The sequence below is a fragment of the Prionailurus bengalensis genome, chromosome E1, assembly GCF_016509475.1.
Source record: "Prionailurus bengalensis isolate Pbe53 chromosome E1, Fcat_Pben_1.1_paternal_pri, whole genome shotgun sequence".
NCBI classification, from domain to species: Eukaryota; Metazoa; Chordata; class Mammalia; order Carnivora; family Felidae; genus Prionailurus; species Prionailurus bengalensis.
Window position 1 is genome coordinate 55,267,936 of NC_057347.1, and position 12,450 is coordinate 55,280,385.

General features: G+C 57.6%; 1 protein-coding gene across 5 annotated transcripts in view; it reads left to right on the forward strand.

Annotated features, from left to right (window-relative positions):
* The first annotated feature begins 1,003 nt into the window (after positions 1–1,003).
* LLGL2 (LLGL scribble cell polarity complex component 2) overlaps positions 1,004–12,450 on the forward strand; it is a 35,207-nt gene continuing 23,760 nt past the window's right edge. For 2 of the 5 annotated variants that reach the window (XM_043585287.1, XM_043585290.1), the window contains exon 1: positions 1,005–1,198. The gene's annotated coding sequence lies outside the window, so the exon portion shown is untranslated. Of the gene's footprint in view, positions 1,199–12,450 lie in introns of all 5 variants that reach the window. The other 3 variants (XM_043585289.1, XM_043585288.1, XM_043585286.1) reach the window with 3 other exon arrangements.

A 12,450-nucleotide genomic window follows, 5' to 3' on the forward strand; every position in this document is an offset into this window, starting at 1 on the left:
GGTCCGTGGGAGCTATCCCCCAAGGCTTTCACCTCTGCTTTGCAGACCCACAGACAGCGAGGCCTTCTCTGGTGCGGAAGCAAAGAGAAATACTGGGGAGGGCAAGAACGCGACCCCGCACCTTTGTCAGGGCCTGCAACCAGGGGACGGGAAGTCACAGACCTAGTCTTTTCGGCTTACTGCATGGCCGTCCGTAGAGGTTGGCTGGCCTCGATGGGGCCTTCCCTGAATGCAGCAGAATCTGGGCAGAAGGGCGGTGGAGAGGCACCATGTCCGTGTGGCTTGAACCCTGGCGGCTTCGAGTCTTGCTGTGTGTGGAGCCTGCTATTCGTGTCCCGGGCCTCCGGGCCCCTTCCGTTCGCCCCTCCTCGCTCCAACCCGCTCGCCCTTTGTGCTAAAAACTCTGGTCAATGTTGCTGTCTGTCCCTTGGGGCATCGGACACCTTCCTGCCTCAGCAGCGACTCAGAAGACGGGGGGTCCAGGCTTGGGGCCCGCTCCGAGAGGAGGCGCTTCGCGGCGACACCCCAGTCCCCGGGGCCACCACGCTCTAGGGCCCCGAAAGCTGGCCTCCTGTCCGCGGGTCACCGGCTCTGAGTGGGCTGGGTGTCCTCGGGAAGAGCCGGCCTGGCTACGCCCCTCCCACAGCCGCTTAGGGCCGGCGTGGGGGAGGGACGGTTCCCCTCTGCGGTCCCGCCTGGGAGGTGGCTAGGACAGTGGCGCGTCCCAGGGACTATTTACTCCTCCCGGACGCGGCAGGACACTGGGCGCGGCGTGCGTCGTGAGTCCAGGTGAACGCAGGTGAGGCCGGGGGCGGGCCGGCAACGCCTCGTGCATATTCACGCGGGCCGCGGTCCCGCCCCCCGTCTTCCCCCGGGACGTGGATTGGCCAGAGAGCGGCCACCGCCCGCCTCCCGAGGGCGCCCTCGCTGCACTCCCGCCCCGTCGGCGCAGAAATGCAGGGGGCGGGGCCAGTCCCGGGGGCGGGCCGCTGGGGCCCGGCGCTCGCGTCCCCGCAAGCCCTCCCGGCTCGCCCTTTATGTAAATAGTAGCGGCTCCGCCCCCTGCTCGCCGCGCCGGAGGTGAGCAGGAAGGAGACGGCCGCCCAGCAGCCCGTGGGCCGGCGGCGGAGTGAGCGGAGCCGGCGGCGGGAGCCGTGGGACGCCGAGGCCTCGGGCGGGGGCCGGCCTGGGGCTCCAGGTGAGGCGCGGGCCCGGAAGCACCTAGCCGGGCCCGCCCCCTCGGGGCGCCCTCCACTCGGGGCGGGAAGGTTGGGGAGGGCCGGGACCCCTGGTTTCACGGAGCGGGGCGGGGAGAGCTGTACAGGTCCGCTCGCCTAGCCCCTGGATCCCGTGGCTCCGTTCGTCTGGGAGAAAGACACCTGTAGGAATTGCGGCTGGAAACTTTTTTCTGCCTGATCCGCGTGCGTTTCCACGATTTGAGCTTCGGAATTGCCCAGTAGCGTTGGCTTGGGGAAACGGGGAAACAAGTGCCCGGCCGGGCTGTGAGTGCAGGAGGTCACCGCCGGCGGGGGTGGGATCCCCGGGCCTTGGGCCCCACGTGCAAGGCGCCTGGCCCAGGAGGCCGGCGACGCGCGTCTCAGGTAGCCCGCTGTCTTCGAGCAGCGGCCGGAGCACGTTACCTCGGCGGCTTAGTCCCTGCCCCTGCCATCTGGGCCCACTCCCGGCCGGCCCTTTGTGCCTCCTAATCCCCGGACGCAGGAAGCCCGCGGGAGGGACTTCGGTCTCTGGGCCTTTCTCCGCGTCTGGCGGCTTTGGACACCTTTAAGGGAACGTTTGGAGATCCAGTAGGTTTTCCACAATGACGCGGGTGGGGTTGCGTTGCGATACGTCGGGACTTGGTGAGGAGTGAAAAATATGGTCTTGCCAAAGCGTGCAAAGTGTGCTCTCGGTTTGCCCCCGCTGGACACTTTGTACACACGCGCAGCTTTGGCAGTGAGAACTGACTAACCAGGAGAACCGTGGCGTGGCCCCCTCAGGCTCTCACCTGAGATACGAGGAGCTTTGGGTGAGGCGGCGGGCCTTGGACTCCGGGCCCCTTCCCGTGGGGATCATGTGCCAGATGCAGGGCGTCTGAACCGGGGCTCTTGGGATCGTACACAGAGTTTACAACTCAGGGTCCTGTCAGGCCGCAGAGGGGATTGTGAACAGGGAGGGGAGCTGGGAGGGAATGAATGTCAGGGATACGGGAACCCCCAGGTGGGAAGAATGAAGAGGTAGTCTAGAATAGCTGTGGCCCAACCCGGGGTCACAAGGGCTTTCCAGGAAGACAGTCTGTTGTCTGTGTGAGCTGAGGCATTGGGAAGGGTCCTCGGACGCATGGTCCCACTTCTTTATCTTATCTGGTTTTCTTAAGTGATCTGCCCACAGTGCTTACCTATGGCAGTCAAGACTCTAACCCAGCTCTGGGGGCTCTGACCGCTGCTCACTCCTCTTCTCCAAAGTTAGACTAGGCCAATCTCTGTGGGGGCCGATGGACAGTGTTTCCAGTGTCTGAGGTCAGCCTGCTTCCCTACTGTTCCTTGAGTCAATGGAGTGTCCCCTTTGGTGGCAAAATAATATAATTTCAATAACTTCATAATTTAGCACTTAGGAACTTTTGAATACAATGGCATTAAAAGAATAAAAAGGCCCATAATCCCAGATGAACGGTTAGTTTAAAAAATTAAAAAGGCGGTAGGAGCCTGGGACACCTGGGTGGCTGAGTCGGTTAAGCGTCCGACTTCAGTTCAGGTCATGATCTCGCGGTCAGTGGGTTCGAGCCCCACATTGGAATCTGTGCTGACAGCTCACAGCCTGGAGCCTGCTTCAGATTCTGTGTCTCCCTCTCTCTCTGCTCCTCCCCCTCTTGTGCTCTGTCTCTCAAAAATGAATAAACGCTAAAGAAAACATTTAAAAAACAAAAGGCAGTAGGAGCCCATTGTGGGGAAAGTAAAACGTTTTAGAAAGTGTAAAATAGGGGCGCCTGGTGGCTCAGTGGGTTAAGCGGCCGACTTCAGCCAGGTCACGATCTCACGGTCCGTGAGTTCGAGCCCCGCGTCGGGCTCTGTGCTGACTGCTCAGAGCCTGGAGCCTGTTTCGGATTCTGTGTCTCCCTCTCTCTGACCCTCCCCCGTTCATGCTCTGTCTCTCTCTGTCTCAAAAATAAATAAACGGTAAAAAAAAATTTTTTTTTTAATTAAAAAAAAAAAGTGTACAATAGTCTACGGACATACCACCCTGAACGCGCCCGATCTCGTCTTATCTCAGAAAGTGTAGATAAGAGGCATAACTCCCTCTTGCCTGACAGTCTTTTTCCTTAAACATGGCGTTAAGTTTTAGTGTCTTTCTGGACAGCAGGTGTAGTTTTGGATCATACCTTGCTGATTTCTTGCTACATATACATAATCTTGGCTCAGTCACTTAACTAAGCCAAGCCCCAGCGAGCCTTGTTGACAGAAGAATGAAAAAAATGTCACGAACACGCGTGGCCTGGTTTATAGCAGGCATGGGGGTGTGTGTGAGCTGCTTAAATTCCCCCCATAAAGCATAAAAAGCGTCACCTGTGGGCCTCCGGGCAGACTCCTGAGCCTTTTGGACATGCTTGATGAGTTGTGAGGGAATTCGGCTTCTTTGTCCAGACGTCAGCTGAGAAGTCCTGATTTTTTTTTAAATATTTTATTTTATTTCTTTAAATTTTCTTTTAACATTTATTCATTTTTGAGAGACAGGGAGGGGCAGAGAGAGAGGGAGACACAGAATCCGGAGCAGGCTCCAGGCTCTGAGCTGTCAGCACAGACCCCAACACAGGGCCCGAACCCATGAACCATGAGATCATGATGTGAGCCAAAGTCAGACACTTAGCCAGCCAGGCGCCCCAAGAGGTCCTGATTTTTGAAAGCCTCTGGAAGTCAGAACTTTTAAAAAGCAAATATTGTTCCTTGAAACTAGGGAGGCAGAAGGAGAGGACAGTGGCCTCTTCTAACTTTTCACCTTGCGTTTCTGTGGCCCTTGGTACTTCCCCCTGCTCCCTGGAAAAGCCAGAAGTGAGGCATGGTAGCCAGACCCCAGCTGGGGGCCTTTCCTGGGAGGAAGAGGGTATACAATCTAATCTTTTTGCTCAGCATAGGGCTTGGCTGTATGCGTTTTATACCCCGTTGGAGGTGGAGGGGGATCAATCACATTCTTGCGTTGCTCTGTTGTCCTTAAGGAGCTTTAACTCCATGGTGCTTTCTTTCAACTTCGTTTAGGAAAGGGGTGTCCTTCTGGCTCCCGGCCCCAAGTCTCTGTGTCTGTCCCCCACTCCCAACCACCCCCCACCAGTTCCCTCCCCCCTCCCCCCATAGAGGAAGTGGTACCTGGAGCTAGAAAGTGTGGAGCTTCTACAGTCTGTAACCCGCGCCCACCCTCCTATCCCGTCTGCATCAAGCATACAGGGCAAGTCTCTGGAAACCTGTGGGGTTCCCCAGCCTTCCTGGTCCTTCCAGAAGTGTGAGGGGCAGCTGTTGAGACACCTGAGTGGCGGCCCAAGAGGCCCATGGTCCCTGCTCCTGGGTTGGCTGTCGTGAGCAGCACTGGCCGCCTGGACTTCCTTCTGAGTACTCAGCACCGAGAAGCTTCTTATCTCACCCAGGCGATATCACAATCAGGGCTCCTCCTGGGTCGAGGCGTGCCAGGTCTGTTTGGCAACTTTGTTTTCCCCTTCCCAGGAGCAGTCTTCAGGGAGAAGGAGGGTATGGGGCAGGAGAGGGGTGTCCCCCGGGGGGGCCATCGGTACTGCTTGCTCTTTCGCACTTCTCCAGCTTTGGCTCCCAGGGTTCCCCGGGACACCCTCCCTTCCCTGTGCCCTGGCACCGTGGGGCTCTGCTCAGCTCCCTTTGAGGTGACCTTCCTTCCCCGCCCTGCCTCTCAGAGGAAACTGGTACTTTGAAGAGTCACCCTCCTCCTTCCCCTTCCCAGGAACCACAGTGAATTCTTGAGCTAGGAGAGGCTCCTCTGGGCGTGGGGACAGGGAAGCTGCTAGGTACCTGACTCTACCCTTAAGGAATTCAGCAGAGACTAGAGCCTTCTCTCAAGACACCTGACTCAGTGTTCCCAGGGTTTGATGAGAGGGACATCTGGGCACAGGACTACTTGATAATAGCAAATAATATTATTCTTGGAGCCTCCTTGCGGGGTGTCTTGGAGCCTTGGTCTGAGGCAGGGCCCACAAAGGTATCTCCAGCAGGGTGCCAAGCATGATGTCTACATGACCCTGGTCTTGGCCCAGAGACTTGAGAACAGCGTGGGGAAGTTCCCTGAGGGACCCTGTGGGACCCAGTACTCCTTGGGGTCAGTGGTTCCCAACTAGAGAAGACCTTTGCCTTGTTGATCTCTATTCAGTCCTAGCTGTTTACTCATTCAGGTAATAAGTATCTACTGGTGCCTCTACGTGCCCAGAGTGGTTTAGACACCAGCCATTAACCTTACACAAAACAGAGATCTCTGCCATCCCAGGACTCACGTTGTAAAGGGTGGGGAGCGTGAGTGACAGAAAACGAGCATAAGTAATAAAGTAAGTGTTAAAAGTTGATTCGATTTAGAATAAGAACAAAAGTAGGGGATTGGGACCACTGGGGTGGGGGGTGGGTTGCAACTTGGAGAGGTGGCGAGGGCGCCCGTTTGAGCACAGACTTGCAGGAGGTGAGGGAGTTCTTCAAATAACACCGGAGCGTCTTCCACGGCGGGCACGGAGCACTGGGGATCCAGCCATGGACAGGACAGGCGTTGTCCCTTTCTCCTGGAGCCGACCTCTCTTGGAACCTCCTTGGGTCAGCTGTTCAAGGTTTGAGGCAAGCAGGAGGCTGTGGAATGGGGCCTGAGAGGATGAGGCAGGCCACCTCCCACCCCAGAATGGCTTTCCTCCTCAGGCTTGGCCAACTCCAGTCTGTCACTTCCTTGGAGAAAGTCTGATGTTGGGTTGCAGAAAGGGACTGAGGCAGGCCTCCAGAATGGGGATGTGTTCAGGGAATGCATGCATTTCGACTTCCCACCCCATCCTCCGGGAGGGAAACCCTCTAGGAGGAGCCCTGGGTGCGGCAGGAAGGCCCTCCCAGGATTGCGGGATTGGCCTGTGGCTCCTTAGGATGGGGTTGGGGGTTGCGACTGCTCTGGGCCCAGCCGGGGAGGCTCTGGCCACTGACCCAGGTTGTCCCATCCAGGCTTTGCCCTGCTCGAGGGGCCTGAACTTGGCAGACAGAGGGTGGTGCAGTCAGGTTGGAGCTCAGATTGGGGCTGGTACTCTCACTAACTGCTTGGGTTTGATATCTCTCCGAATGGGTTATTCCATAAGTGATAGAGTTACATGCGATGATGCAGGTGGAGTGCTTCCGATGGTATCTGGCCACGGTTTGGGTCTCGATCCTTGTTATTACCTAACACCAGCAGTGACAACCCTCTGGTTTCTGTCCCCTCTCTGGGTGTTCTCCTTAGTCCCACCTCCCACCTAGCCCCGCGCCCTTTCAGCCAAGGTGTGGTTGCTAAGCTGCTGGCCAGGGCACTGTCTGGTGCCTCTGGGAGATTGGGTTTCCCTGGGCAACACGGACGCCGGCAAAGCAGCCTTGGGTATCTCAGTTGGCACAGACAACTGGCCCAGTCGGTGAGAGCCCTGCCCCACCGCTCCCCTTGGTAGGAGGTTTACTCACACCCGGCAGACGGAAGGACACAGCCACACGCGGGCCTCACACAGGATGTCGTTGTCGCCCTCGTGGGGAAGGAAGGGTAGCCTCTGCAGCAGCAGGGGGCTGTGGGGAGTGCAGACAAAGGGGAAAGGAGAGGAGAGCTTGGGACTCCAGTTCATGCTGTTTGTGCTCCTGGAGATGGGGAACTCAGCCAGGTGCTGAGTGTGGCTACCGGGGCCTTCTTTCCCTCGGGCCTAGGTGTCCAGAGCCCTGCCCCTGGGCATAGCCTCTCCTGGCAGATCAATGGAGCTGACCAGGCTGTTGAGGGACCTTCTCAGGTCCCATCTCACACGTTCGTGACAGACGGGCTTAGCTTGGCCAAGCCTCTGCCTCTGGGCAAATGGCACCTGTGTGGGGTGAGCAGTCTGGGCTGGGACCCCCTTTTTCCTCCCTGCGAGCACAATCAGATCTGCTTAGAGATAGGGGCCAAGACAAGCCTGCCCCATTCGGTTATTTTGTCTCTGCCTCTCCTGGTCTCTTTACTGAGGTCCTGAGATGCAGGGTTCATATGCATCTCAACAGTGGCGTCTCCCCCAAGGATGGAAAGGGAAGCCGGGGTGTGAACTTGCCAAAGAGACCACTCTCCTGTCTTTTCTAGGGTGTGCATCAGGTGTGGGGAGACCAGTCCTGGCCTCTGGCATGTTTCATGGCCGGTGGCAGTGTTGGGTGATTTGAGCAGCAGGAAGGGAAGGAAGGGAATCACCGGGTCAGCTGCCCACAGGGAACTCACAGGCTGGTTCCACACATGAGGCACAGACCTGTGTGGAAAATGGGTAAGAATCAGCCCCTGCCCCCCAACACACACGGCTCAGCCATCAGTCAGCAAACTTCACATGGCCCAGCCCCAAAGCCTGAGTGCCCGCACCCAATGGAACAGGGGGCAGAGCCAGGAGGGATGCTTGGAGTTTAGTGCCGTCAAGGACAGAGAGGGCGACAGGCAGGAACTGACACTGAGGCTGGGCAGTCTTTAGGAGTTCAGGGGATGGAGGTGTTTCTCCTCACAAAGCCCCCTCTCCGGGGTTATGCTCTGGCCATGTGGCGGCCCTGGTGCAGGGAGCCAGGAGGACACTCAGAGCTTCTTACACGTCTCCAGTGACTGCCTCAGTCTCTTCTTGGCCTCCCCATTGGGCGTGGCCTGTAAAGTAGTAACGTCCTTCACTCCCAGGTCCCGGGACCCAGAAGCCCAAGGTCATCCAGCTGGTCCCACCCGCCTCTCTCTTCTCCCCTGTTCAGGTTAACATGGCTGGAGAGGAGCCCAGCCCCCAAGAGAGCAGGAGTGATCCCACCAATGGCACTGAGTGCCTCCTCTGAGCTTAGGGGCCCCCTCATACCTGACCACTCTCTGGGCCTTCGCCCCTTCTCACGTGTGATCCTCTTAACTGCCCTGCCTGGGAGGCAGATAAACCAAAAGAAGAAAAAAAATCTCCACTAATCCCATAACCCTGCCAGTGTGTTGTCTACTTACGTAAATATTTTTAAGAGTCTACCTGGCTCTCGGGTACATCGTGTGCATGTTTCCATGTCACTGTCTTCTGCCCCTTACTGACTATACGCCTTCCATCGTGGTGTTGAGCACACTTCACCCGCTCCCCGTTGTCAGCCCCTTAGGTGGCTCCTGATTTTCCCTGATAGCTTAATGACCAGCACAAGGCTGGGGAGAACATTCGAGGAGCTAAATGGGTGCCTTTGTCCGTGGTGTTTTTAGGGATCGTTTTAGCATAACGTGTGGTCAAGCCTTCAGGGCGGAGGGGGAGAATGGTCAAGATGGGTTCAGAAAACGCTTTTTAGATGATTTTTGATGTGTTGCATGAGGGACACGAAGGTTATTTCAGATGAAAGCACACATGGAGACCATAGTGGATGGAGCTTGGGGTGGGGGGCTGAGCAGATGGGTTGGCCAACACAGGGCCACGTGGGGTGGGGGAGGGCAGGCCAAGGCAGACCCTGCCCAGGACTGTCAGCCGGCTCCCAGTGAACTAGGACTGAGACTCTCCTCGGTGGCCCGCCAGGCCCCCCTTTCTGACCCACTTCATCTCTCCTGTTGTCGGTACTCAGCTGTGCTTGTCTTCATCCTCCTGGAAGATGCAAGCTTGTTCCGTTCCCCTGACACGCCCTGCACCTTACCACGGCTGACCACTTCCTATCATTCAGGTCTGGGTGGAGACGTTTCCACCTCTGCTCGTTCAATTTAGCAGGGGCGCTGCAGTGAAAAAGAGGGCAGAAGTCCTGAGTGAGAATGAGAAGGCTCATCCTTGTGGAGGGCTGCCCGGATAACAAACAAGATTAGTAGGGAGACTGTTTTACTGTGACCAGTGCTAAGGAGCAAAGCAAAGCTGGGAAGAGAATGTCCAAAAAGGGACATTTAAGTGGAGGGGAGGGAGCGGGTGGGCTATGGGCTATCTGGAGGAAAAGCATCATCCCATGGCAGAAGGAACAGCAAACCCACGGACCCAGATGCGGGAACATTCACTGAGTCCTTCCAACCACCACACCCTGGTCACTCTGTCTTGTCCCCTTCCTTCGTTTCCTTGTTGGCCCTGCTCTCTATCTGAAACTGTCCCGCTGACTGATTTGTGAACTTGTGAGTCATCACGGTCTCCCCTGCAAAGATATCAACTTGGTGACATAAAGGATCATGTCTGTCTTTGTCACTGTTGTGTCCCCAGCCCTAGGACAATGCCTGCTCCCTGCCAGCAGACCGGTGCATCCCCCTTTGCAGATGAGCTCACTGGGCCTGGAGAAGCTACCTTGGGAGGCCACTCAGCTTGGAGGGGCTAAGCTATGGTGGTTGAGCCCTGGCTGTTGGTACCAAGCCCTGGCTCTTTCCCTTACGCACCCCCCCACCCCACTCCCCGTTTCCCGCCACCCAGGAGTGGGCTGAGTAGGTAGGGTCTGTTCCCATACCATGAAGCTCCAGGTCTGGGTTCCTGAAGCTTCTCTCTGGAGAACCCGCTAATCGGGGGTGAGGGGAGCTGAGGGTTTGCCTGGAGGTAAATCCAGCCAGTCCCAGACCTGTTCCCTTTCAAGAAGGGGTGTGCTTTTTATGCCTTGACCTGGGCAGTTATTTCTGTGTTGGGAGCAACATTGAGGGGTTGTCTGGAGTGAGGAACAGACGTGGCTGTTGGTCTTGGTCCTGGCTCCCCCCGCCTCACCTACCCCCTTCCTTGAGGTCCCAGCCCACTGTGGAGCAGGTGGCACCTCGCCAGCACCTCACAAGCAGCGACCAGGCCCCAAGTCCCCCCCTGCATGGTTGGCTCTGAGCTGAAGGCACGTGGGAGTGTGTGTGTCTGCATGTGGCCGTGCCTTTTAATTGCAGGGATGTAATCAGGCACCCTCTGTCCTGTCGCATCCATCCTTCCCTGCCTCCAGAGTCCTTAGATTTGGAGTGCGCCAGACCTGGGGGCAAATCCAAGTTTTGCTGGTTTCTCCTCAGCGCCCTTGAAGCTCCCCACCCTCTGTGGTCTTCATTCCCTTGTCTGCCAAGTGGAGATATTCCACTCAACTTCGGGGGGGCTCGTGGAGGGTGAACAAACATCCGGAATGAGGTTTAGGTGCACCTTGTACAGAAGTGCAAAGGAAGGGTCAGGACATGTGCCGACATGCCACTGTGCCTGCGAGTAGTGGGATTTGGGGAGGATTTTCTCCTCTGGGTTGTTTTGTTGTTGTTGTTGTTGTTTTGTTTTACAGTGAGCAGGGATTACTTGAGCGAACTGTTTAAAAAGTAATAAAAATAACACGTAGGAGTCTGGTATAGCGCCTGGTATGCAGCAGATGTTCTGAGGGGCATTTGGGTGGATGGCATGGCAACCATCTCCCACCAGTCTCCACATCCTGTCTGCCTCCCTCCCTCCTCCCTGCACCTCGTCCCCCCGGGTCTGTGCCGTGTCACCCTCGAGCCTGCGTGGGTCCTTGGCACAGATGGCCCTGTGCCCTCTGGTCCTGACCCCACAGCCGGCATGGGTCCTTCAGGGCAGAGCCCAGAGCAGCCTCTCCCTGGAGTCTACAGGCCCCTCTCCTCCTCCAGGGCACCGCTCCCAGCTTCCTCTGGCTTCTGACCCAGTGACCTAGGCCCAGGCCGGGAGAGCGGACGCCCCCAGGAGCCCGGAGCGGAGCTGCTGCTGATTTATGAGCTTGTGCCACCCTCCCCCACAGCTGGAATGCGGGGCCGAGGCTCAGCTGTTTGTCCGGGAGGCCCAGCAGTGTTTTCACGCTTGGTCCCTAGAGCCTCCAGGACTTACCTGTGTTTCTTCCCTGACCTGCTCTGGGCCTCGGGTCCCGTGGGCACCTGGCAGTTTCCCGGCTACCTGCGGTGCCGTAGGGAAGGGGGGCACCCCATTCTGCCCTGGCTTCCCCAAAATGTGAAAAGGCCCAAACCTCTCACATCCACCCCACCCCCTCCTGCAAGTGGCGGTCTTTGTGGTGCCCCCAGAAGGTGATGGCCCTCGGGGGGGCTGGTCTTTACCTGTTCCCAGCCGGGGTGGTGTTTGGATTGCCCCAGGACGTGTGTCTATGCCAAGTGGGGTGACCCCTCCCAGCATAGCCCTTGGTTGCTCTGCCGGAAGACCACCACCGCCGCCCCCCTCTGCCAACCACTTGCCTTGGAGGGAGCCCCCAGTCTTGGACCACACAGGGTCCTTTCAAATGCAAAGCCCTGGCCTGATGGGTAATTTTTGTCACCTCCTGAGAAGCCAGAAACTAAAGGTCTCAGATCCTTCTTTTCCCAGTCTGGGCCGGGGGCTTTTCCCAGTCAGATCCCCCAGTCTGGGCCAGGGGCTGCCCTCAACCCGCACCCTGGCCTGGTGCCCCCTGGCAGGGCAACTCACTCCACATGCTACACTGGCCTGTCTTTATCTGCACCTCCTCCGGTGCGGGGGCCGGGTCTGCTTAGTCTCTTTATAGTGTCCGAGTAGGCCTGAGCCCCTGTGTTCCTGAGGACGGGCCTTGGTGTCCTGTGGTCAGTGGGAGGCCGTGCTACTGGAAGCCGGAAACTGAAAAGATGATCCTTCTCCCTTCCCCCAAGGATGATCCAGAAATAGTTGCCCTCGGATTGGGAATGCATTCTACATTCGGATGGCTTGGGCCGATGGGTTTGGGGCCTTGAGCTGGTTTCTTTATTGGGAACAGATTTCTTCTGATAAGGCTCCACTTAGGCCCATGGGAAAGGGAGTCACGGTGCACCCCATTAGAGCCCAGGGGAGCTGGGACCGGGATGGCCAGAGATGGGGGGCGGGAGGCATGCAGCCGGGAAGCCCAGGGCGAGGGCTGCGGCTTCCGAAACCCCAGTGGCCTCTGACTGTGTGCCCTGCACGTCACCCACTCAGGCTCCTGCCAGTTGTGGTGGGAGAGGCTTCCCTGCGGTCAGCAGGAAGGGTCTGCCCGGGGGGTGCTGGCCCCCAGAGGTAGCTGCCGGGCCTCTCTCCTGCCCCTGTTTGGGTTCTGGTCTGGGAGACCTGGTGGACAGCCTTTGTATTTCTGCCTCCCAACTGGCTCTCGTGAGAGAGGCTTGGGAAGTTTCCCTTTCTGTTTAGCTGGGCTTTTATGGTTTTTCAGAAAACAGGTTAACAATTAAGCTAATTAACCTCAGGGCCTCCACTCCTATAAAGCCAGGTGAAATGGCTTCCTCCCCCAGCTTCTCCCGCTGGCTTTATAAGGCCACAGGTGGCCAGGAGCAAGCGTTAGAGCTTCAACCAGCCCCGGACCTCCAGGTATAGAAGTCCCTGAGGTCCCTCGACTG